An 8897-nucleotide genomic window follows, 5' to 3' on the forward strand; every position below is an offset into this window, starting at 1 on the left:
AGTATCTTATTAAGGATTTTTGCATCTATATTCATTAAGGAGATTGGTCTGTAGTTCTCCTTTTTGGTTGTATCTTTCTCTGGTTTGGGAATCAAAGTGATACTTGCTTCCAGGAATGCATTTGGAAGTATAGCTTCCCTTTCAATTTCATGGAAAAGTTTGAAGAGTAATGATAGTAGTTCTTCTCTAAATGTCATGTAAAATTCAGCAGTGAATCCATCAGGGCCTGGGCTTTTCTTTGTTGGTAAGTTTTTAATTACATTTTCAATTTCACTGATTGTGATTGGGGTGTTTAAAATGTTTTTATCTTCTTCGTTCAACTTTGGTAATTCATAAGTATCTAGAAATCTGTCCATTTCTTCTGTGTTTTCCATTTTATTAGAGTACAGGTTCTCAAAGTAGGTGTTCATGAACCTCTGGATTTCTTTTGGATCTGTTGTTACTTTGCCTTTTTCATTCCTAATTGCATGGATCTGAGGCTTTTCTTTCCTTTTTTTGATAAGATTAGCTAAGGGTTTGTCGATTTTATTTATTCTTTCAAAAAACCAGCTCTTTGTTTCGTTTATTTTTTGTATCATTTTCTTAGTTTCAATTGCATTGATTTCTGCTTGGATCTTTATAATTTCCTCTCTTGTTCGAGCTTTGGGTTTTTCTTGCTCTTGTTTTTCTAGGAGTCTAAGTTTCATCATTAAGTTGTTTATTTGAGCCCACTCTGTTTTCCTAGTGTGGGCATTCAATGTTATGAATTTTCCACGTAGAACTGCTTTCATTGTGTCCCAAAGATTCCTATATGTTTTATTGGCATTCTCATTTATTTGTAAAAACTGTCTAATTTCTTCTTTAATTTCCTCTGTAATCCATTGATTGTTCAGGAGAGTGTTGTTCAGTTTCCATGTGCTTGTGAAGTTTCTATAGTTTCTTGTGCTATTGATGTCTAGTTTGATTGCACTATGATCTGATAATATACAGGGGATGACTTCAATTTTTTTCCATTTATTTAGACCTGTTCTGTGCTGGCTGTTTCTCTTTATGACATTTCATACTGCTCTTCCCTGGAAAGTTTACCCCACTTCTTCATCATGCAGACTTTTTTTTCCCATTGAGTTTTTTGGTACTTTTAAAGTATACAATACTGTTATATTTATCATTTGGATCTTGTACTTTTATACAACAGATCTTGGTTCTCATTTTTTCCCCATACCCCTGCCCTCCCTTCACCGCTTCCACCCTCCCCTATTTACAAAGACTTTGTTTCCATTTTTTCCTTTTCTCATATTTTTTCTTCTCCCTAACTGCCTTTCCCCTACTGTTCCCACTTCCCCTACAACTTCAGCCCTTTTTTTCCTATTTCACATTGTCAGTTACACAATTTGGATCTTATTTACACTTTTAGTTTTTCATACCAGAGAAACTATTCAGTATTTACACATGTGTATTTATTTCACTCAAGAGTATGGCCTCAATATGCATCTGTTTTCCTACAAATGACTCTAGTTTCTCATTCTTTATGGCTGAGTAGTACTCCATTTTATAGAAAAACCACATCTTCTTTATCCAGTCACCAACTGATGAGCAATTGGGCTGTTTCCAAGTTTTAGCTATTACAAATTGTGCCGCTATAAATATGGGTGTGCATATATCACTGTGGTGTGATTCTTTTAATTCTTTTGGAAGATACCCAGCAGAGGGATTCCTGGGTCAAATGGAACCTCTAGTCCCACTTCTTTGAGGTATCTCCACATTGATTTCCATAGTGGCTGCACCAGTCTGTGCTCCCACCAACAATGGAGAAGGGTTCCTTTCTCCCCACAACCCCACCAACATTTGTTATTGGTTGATTTCTTTCTGAAGCGAGGTAGAATCTGTATTGTTTTCATCTGACCAATGATGTTGAATATTTTTTCATATATTTATTTGCAGCTTTTACTTGTTTGTCTGAGAAATGTCTGTTCATTTCAGATGTCCATTTTTGAATTGGTTCTTTATATTTGGGGGGCCTGATTTTTTTTGTTCTTTATATATTCTAGATAATAGTCCTTTGTCTGAGGGGAAGCTGGTAAAAACTTTTTCCCATATTGTAGGTTATCTTTTAGGTCTGTTGGTGGTTTCTCTTGCAGTGCAGAAGCTTTTTAATGAGGTGAGATCCCAGTTTTGATTCTTTGTGCTAGTTCCCATGCTACTGTGGATTTGTTCATAAAGTCTTTCCTTATACCAGTGTCTTCAAGAGTTCTACCAAACTTGTCTTCCAGAAAGTGTAGTGTTTCTGTGTTAATATTTATATCTTTAATCCACTTCAAATTCAGTTTTGTGCATGGTGAAAGATAAGGGTCTAATTTTACCCTTTGGCAAGTTGAAATCCAGTTTTTCCAACACCATTTATTAAAGAGGCTATCTTTCCTCCAGTGAGGATGCTTGGCTGCTTTGTCAAAGATGAGAGGTAATTGAGTACATCTGGAGTTGTTTCTGTATCTTCAAATCTATTCCACTGATCCTCAAGTCTCTTTCTTTGCCAGCACCATGGTGTTTTTATCACAATAGCTTTGTAGTATAGTTTCAAGTTGGGGATTGTGATACCCCCTACCATGTGTCTGTTGCCTTTGCTATTCTAGGGGTTCCAAATGAATTCTTGGATTATTTTTTCTAGTTCTTTGAAATATACTGTTGGAATTTCAATTGGAGTTGCATTGAATGTATATAGCAGTTTTGGTAGTATGGCCATTTTCACTATGTTGATTCTTCCTACCCAGGAACAGGGGATATATTTCCATTGTCTTATATCTTGTATCTCTTTTTTCAGAGTGCTGTAATTTTCAGTGTAGAGGTCTTTTGTTTCTTTCATTAGATTGATTCCTAGATACTTCATTTTTATGGACGCTATTGTGAAAAGAATTCTTTCCATAATTTCTCTCTCAGTGAGTCTGTTATTTGTGTACAAGAAGACTAGTGATTTTTGAGTGTTGACCTTGTATCCAGCTAATTCGCTAAAAGTGTCAATTAAATCTAGAAGTCTTTTGGCAAAGTTTTTTGGGTCTTGGTATAATATCATCAGCAGATAATGACAGTTTAACTTCTTCCTTTCCTATCTTTATTGCTTTAATTTCTTTCTCATGTCTAATTGCTGTGGCTAATGTTTCCATCACTATGTTGAACAGTAGTGGTGATAGTGGACATCCTTGTCTTGTTTCTGATTTAATGTGAAGGTTTTGAGCTTTTGGCCATTTAATATGATGCTGGCTGTTGGTTTTTCATAGATAGCCATTATCAAGTTGAGATTAAAGACCATATATTCTAATTTTCTGCAGGGTTTTTATCATGAATGGGTGTTGAATTTTTTTGAATGCTTTTTCCGCATCTATTGAGATGATCATATGGTTTTTAATCCTTCACTCTGTTAATATAGTGTATTACATTTATTGATTTTCATATGTTGAATCATCCTTATATCCCTGGGATAAATCCAACTTGGTTGAGGTATATGATCGTCTTGATGACCCTCTGTATTCTGTTTGCAAGTATCTTATTGAGGATTTTTGCATCTGTGGTCCTTAAGGAGATTGGCCTGTAGTTCTACTTTTTGGTTGGGTCTTCCCCTGCTTTTGGAATCAAAGTAACTATTGCTTCCAGGAATGAATTTGGAAGTATTGCTTCCCTTTCAATTTCATTGAAAAGTTTAAAGAGTAGTGGAAGTAGTTCTTCTCTAAATGTCTTGTAAAATTCAGCAGTGAATACATCAGGACCTGGGCTTTTCTTTGTTGGTAAACTTTTCAATTTCACTGATTTCAATTGGGATGTTTAGAATTTTTTTTATCTCCATTGTTCTACTCTGGTAATTCATAAGTATCTAGAAATCTGTCCATTTCTTCTGTGTTTTTCATTTTATTATTGTACAGGTTCTTGAAGTAGGTATTGATGATCCTCTGGATTTCTGCTGGATCTGTTGTGACTTCACCTTTTTTTTCCTAATTGCATGGATCTGAGCCTTTTCTTTCCTTTTTTTTGACAAGATTGGCTAAGGGTTTATTGATTTTATTTATTCTTTTGAAAAACCAACTCTTTGATTCATTGATTTTTTTTTTTGTATTCTTCTCTTAGTTTCCATTGCATTGATTTCTGCTCTGATCTTTATAATTTCCTCTCTTGTATGAGCTTTGGGCTTTCCTTGCTCTTCTTTTTCTAGGAGACTAAGATTCATCATTAGGTTGTTTATTTGAGCTCACTCTGTTTTCCTAGTGTGGGCATTCACTGCTATGAATTTTCCAGTTAGAACTGCTTTCATTATGTCCCATAGATGTTGTATTGCCATTATCATTTATTTGTAAAAACTGACTAATTTCTTCTTTGATTTCCTCTGTGACCCATTGATTATTCAGGAGAATGTTGTTCAATTTCTATGTGTTTGTGAAATTCTTACGGTTTCTTATACTGTTGATCTCCAGCTTAATTGCACTATGATCTGATAATACACAGGGGATAACTTTGATTCCTTTGCATTTATTTAAACCTGTTCTATGATCTAGCATGTGGTCTATCTTGGAGAATTACCCATGTGCAGCCGAAAGAATGTACATTCTGATTTTGTGGGATGGACCACTCTATAGATGTCAATTAAATCCATTTGTTCAAAAGCTTGGTTCAGTTCTAGTATTTCGATGATGATTTTTTTGTTTAGATGATGTGTCTGTTTGTGACAATGGGGTATTTAGGTCCCCCACTGCAATTGTATTAGTTATTATTTGGTTTTTCATTTCTCTTAATATTTGTTTCATATAGTTGGAGGCATACATATATGGTGCAATATATATTTATCATTGTCATCTCTTCCTCTTGGATTATTCCTTTTGTAAGGATGCAGTGGCTTCTTTGTCTCTTTTAATCAGTTTTGGTTTGAAATTTACTTTGTCTGTGAATAAGATAGCTGCCCCTTCTTTTTTCTAGGCTCCTGTCACATGGAGAACTGTTTTCCATCCTTTCACTTTCAGTCTATGAGTTTCTTTTTGACCTAGGTGTGTTTCTTATATGCAACATATTGGTGATTTTGCTTATTAATTCATTGAGCCAGTCTGTATCTTTCGATTGGTGAATTGAAGTCATTGACATTGATGGTTATAACTGAAATGTATTCACTTATCATTGTTATGTTATTGTCCTGTTGTTGGCTCTTTTTAACTTTTTCCCCACTCTCCCTTTACTTTCTTGCCTTTCCTAACTAATTTGCTCTGTTGGGCCTCATGGTGTTGTGACCTTCATTGTCTTTTTCTAGTGTATTGTTTAGAGTTGTCTGTAGTGCTGGTTTGGTATTCATGAAGTTTCTCAGGTGTTCTTTGTCATGGAAGTATCTTATTTCCCCATGCATTTTAAAAGACAGTTTTACAGGATATATTGTACTTTGTCTTGCTACTTCATGAATTCCTATCAGTCCTATTCCTAGTCATCATCTAGATTATGTAGGCATTGTTGGATCAATTTCTCATGATCCCTTACTGGTTTTAAGAGATCTCTCTTTTCATGGTTACTGACTGCAATCCTGTCTTTTATATCTGAAATTCTATCTTCACATTCATTCATTCTGCTGGGAATGCTTTCAATAGCGTTTTTAATCTCCTGAATATCTGTTTGAATCTGTTTCATGGTTCCATTTCTTTCTTTTGCTGGGCATTTATGGCTTCTATCATGGTCCTGAGCTCATCTACTTTTTTATTAGTTTCTGTTCTAGAGTCTATAATCATGCCTTTCATTGTGTTAACATCTCTGTAGTTATCTTGGAAATTATTTCTGTTTTCAATTTTTCTAGAGTCTGGTTGATCTGTTTTGTTACTTCCTGTGCTATGAGTTCAGGGTGTCCTGGTGGTTGACTGTCACAATTTTCCACCTCATTTCCCTTAGAATTTGCCACTGAGGAACTGGAAGTCTGTATTTGTGCCTTGCTTAAGTGTTTTCTCATTTTTGCTTTTGTTGTTGGGTTGTCCTTGGTTTAATACCTGGGTTAGTATTTTGATCTTGCTGATATAACTGTTCTTTAGGTTTTGAGTCTCTAATGAGTAAGAGACACTCTCATTTCCATAATAGCAGGAAGGACAACTCATTAAATCAATCACAACCCTTTAGCCCTGTTGATACAATCAGCAACACAATAGCATCAAGCACAGCTTAGAAATTGGCCATTTGGGGTAGTTATTAATCTATCACCTTTAACCATGTGAATTTTATCAAAATATAGGAGCAGCCCAAAATATGTTTATAGTGAATAATCTTTTCAATAAAGCAACTTTACCATGCAGCATGGGGACTTAGACAATGTTGGGAGGAGAGGAATAGATAGGTAGAAGAATTAGAAAAGGTTTCAAGTGAAACCAGAGGACACAGGATGTTCATGCAAACTCTAGGAAACTGTTAAAGACAAGAGGGAAAGACAGAGTGCAAGAACAAAGACAAGAATAGAACAACTTAACAGTAATGGGGAAGCTATAAATTGTACTCACTTTCTTTTGAAACTAATGACAATCTAGCAAAGGAAAAAGAGAGAAGAAAAGAAAAAGAAAGAAGAAATCTGAATTAGTGCAGGAACAGAAATAAAAAAGGAGATGAAGAATAATGTGAGGGAGCAAGAGACTGAGTCGGAAAAAGAAAGAAAAAATGAAGAATTTTCAGACTGCCAAATATTTTAAAAATAAAAATTAAAAATATGAGGAAAAAAAGAAAAAAAAATTGAAGAGCCTCTTTCAGGGTCTATACCTGCTGTTACAGTAGACAACATTGACAGCAATTTGCAGAACTAAGTCAACTAATCTGAGCTAGTCGACGGCAAACCCCTGAGATTCAGGCTGAATTCTGACTGCAAGGTCCAAGTTTAGCTATCTGACCTCCTGCAGGATTGAACTCTGCAAGGTTCAAGGTTCTACTACAGGTTCCCACTGCCCTTCCCCTGAAGATAGTCCAAGTTCTGGCGGAAGGTGATGATCCCTCCAGCTTAGCAACTATGAAGGTTTGCCTTTATTGCAGTTGTTCACTTCCGTTCTATCTTCTTTAGCTCAGTAAAATGGCCTTCATGACCACCTGTGCCTCTGCAGTGTAGATACAAGTACTTGCACAACCAGCCAGCCCAAGAGCACAGCAGGGCAGGGGTTGTATAGTGCTGCTGCTGAGGCTCCCAAGCAGCTGGGCATTGCTCACTGGTCTGCTCCAATGAAGGCCTTAGTATTGGGGGTGGAGAGCAGTGAGCTCCTCGCCATGCAAACTCTATTTGTCTATAAAAAAATCTTAGCCATCATCTTCTCTAGGAAACCCCCTCTGGAAAATACTGCCACCTGGAAAATGCATATCATCTGATTGGGGTTTTCTTCTTCTGTGTTAATGCACATCACAACCTTATTTTCATGGTATCTTCACTGGTGATTTATTAGTTTGTGAAGAAATCAAAGGCAATATCCCTGCCTTATTTAATTTTGTACCCAGTAAATATTAGTTGAATAAACGGATGGTCTTAGATAAAGCCAAGTCCAGTGCTCTAAGGAGTCAGCTCCCTTGATGTTATTCATTCCTGAATATAGCTGGAGGTGAAATAAATATCACTGCTCAGTAGACTCTGTATAATCCTCAGCCTTCTACAGAAAAGGTCAAATAAACAATAGGCTGTTCCCAGCAGCCATGGGACTTTTCATACATCAAAAATTCAAACCCACGGGGTTTCAGACTAGCTAGAAGTGAAATCAGCACAATCTATGATTAAGAGAGGAGCTTCTGGAGTCATACCTCTTTGTTTTGAATCATGACTCCATCATTTCCCAGCAGTTTTCTTGGTTTTTCTTTGCCTTGATTTTTAATCTTTCACTTGAGAATAACAGCTTATCTGTGTTAGTTATCTATCATTGTGTAAGAAACACCCCCCAAAATATGGCTCAAAATAATAAACATTTATTTCATATTTTTTGTTGAGAGGAATTTGGAAGGGGACTTCAATAGCTGAGAGTCTCTGATGAGGTTGCAGTTGAGATGTCAGCTGTAGCTACAATCAGCCTTAATTGAGGCTAAGAGTGGCAATTCCAACATGGTACAGTCATGTGGTCATCAGCAGGAGTCCTTAGTACTTACCACAAAGACCTCTCCTATCAATATGTCAACTAACTGCCCACAGAGTGAGGAGGAAGCAAGAGCAAGAAAGACGTCCCAATGATTTTTATAACCTATTCTTTGAAGTCTACGCTGTTACTTCTATCAGATTCTATGTTAGAAATCACTGCATTAGTTAATTTTGTATTGCTGGGACAAATTACCCAACATATACAACTTATAGGAGAAAAGCTTTGTTTTAGCTCACAGTTTCAGAGGTTTCAGTCCATGGTTGGCTGCTTGCCAGGCAAATGCATCATGGAAGAAGGGTGTGTTGGAGGAAAGCTGCTCACTTCCTGCCAGCCAGGAAGTAGAGAAAGCAAGGAAGAGACAGAAATGAAGGGGCTTAAGACAAGGTAAAAATTTCAAATGCACACCTTCAGTGACTTACTTCATCAACCTCGGCCCCTTACCCTGACAGCCCATTCAGCTTATGAATGCATCAGTATATTATTCCATTGACAAATTCTTTTCCTATTGATCCACTCACCTCTCTAAGCCCTACCTGTGAACATTGCTGCATTGAGGATCAACTCTTTAGTACATGCATCTTTGGAGATGTTTCATTTTTAAACCATAACAGTCACTTAAGTCAACCCACATTCACAGAGGAGGGAATTAGGCTCCACATTTTGAAAAGAGGAGTACCTAAGCTTGTATGGACATATTTAAAAACCATCACTTTATTTTGTAGGATTGAATGATAATTATATGAGATAATAATTGCAAAGTACTTAGAATAGGACCTACAGAGCACCAAAAATGCCTCCCCCTTTGAATTACTTACCTTA

Source organism: Fukomys damarensis, unplaced genomic scaffold (assembly GCF_012274545.1).
Source record: "Fukomys damarensis isolate Sample0158 unplaced genomic scaffold, DMR_v1.0_HiC HiC_scaffold_20, whole genome shotgun sequence".
NCBI lineage: Eukaryota > Metazoa > Chordata > Mammalia > Rodentia > Bathyergidae > Fukomys > Fukomys damarensis.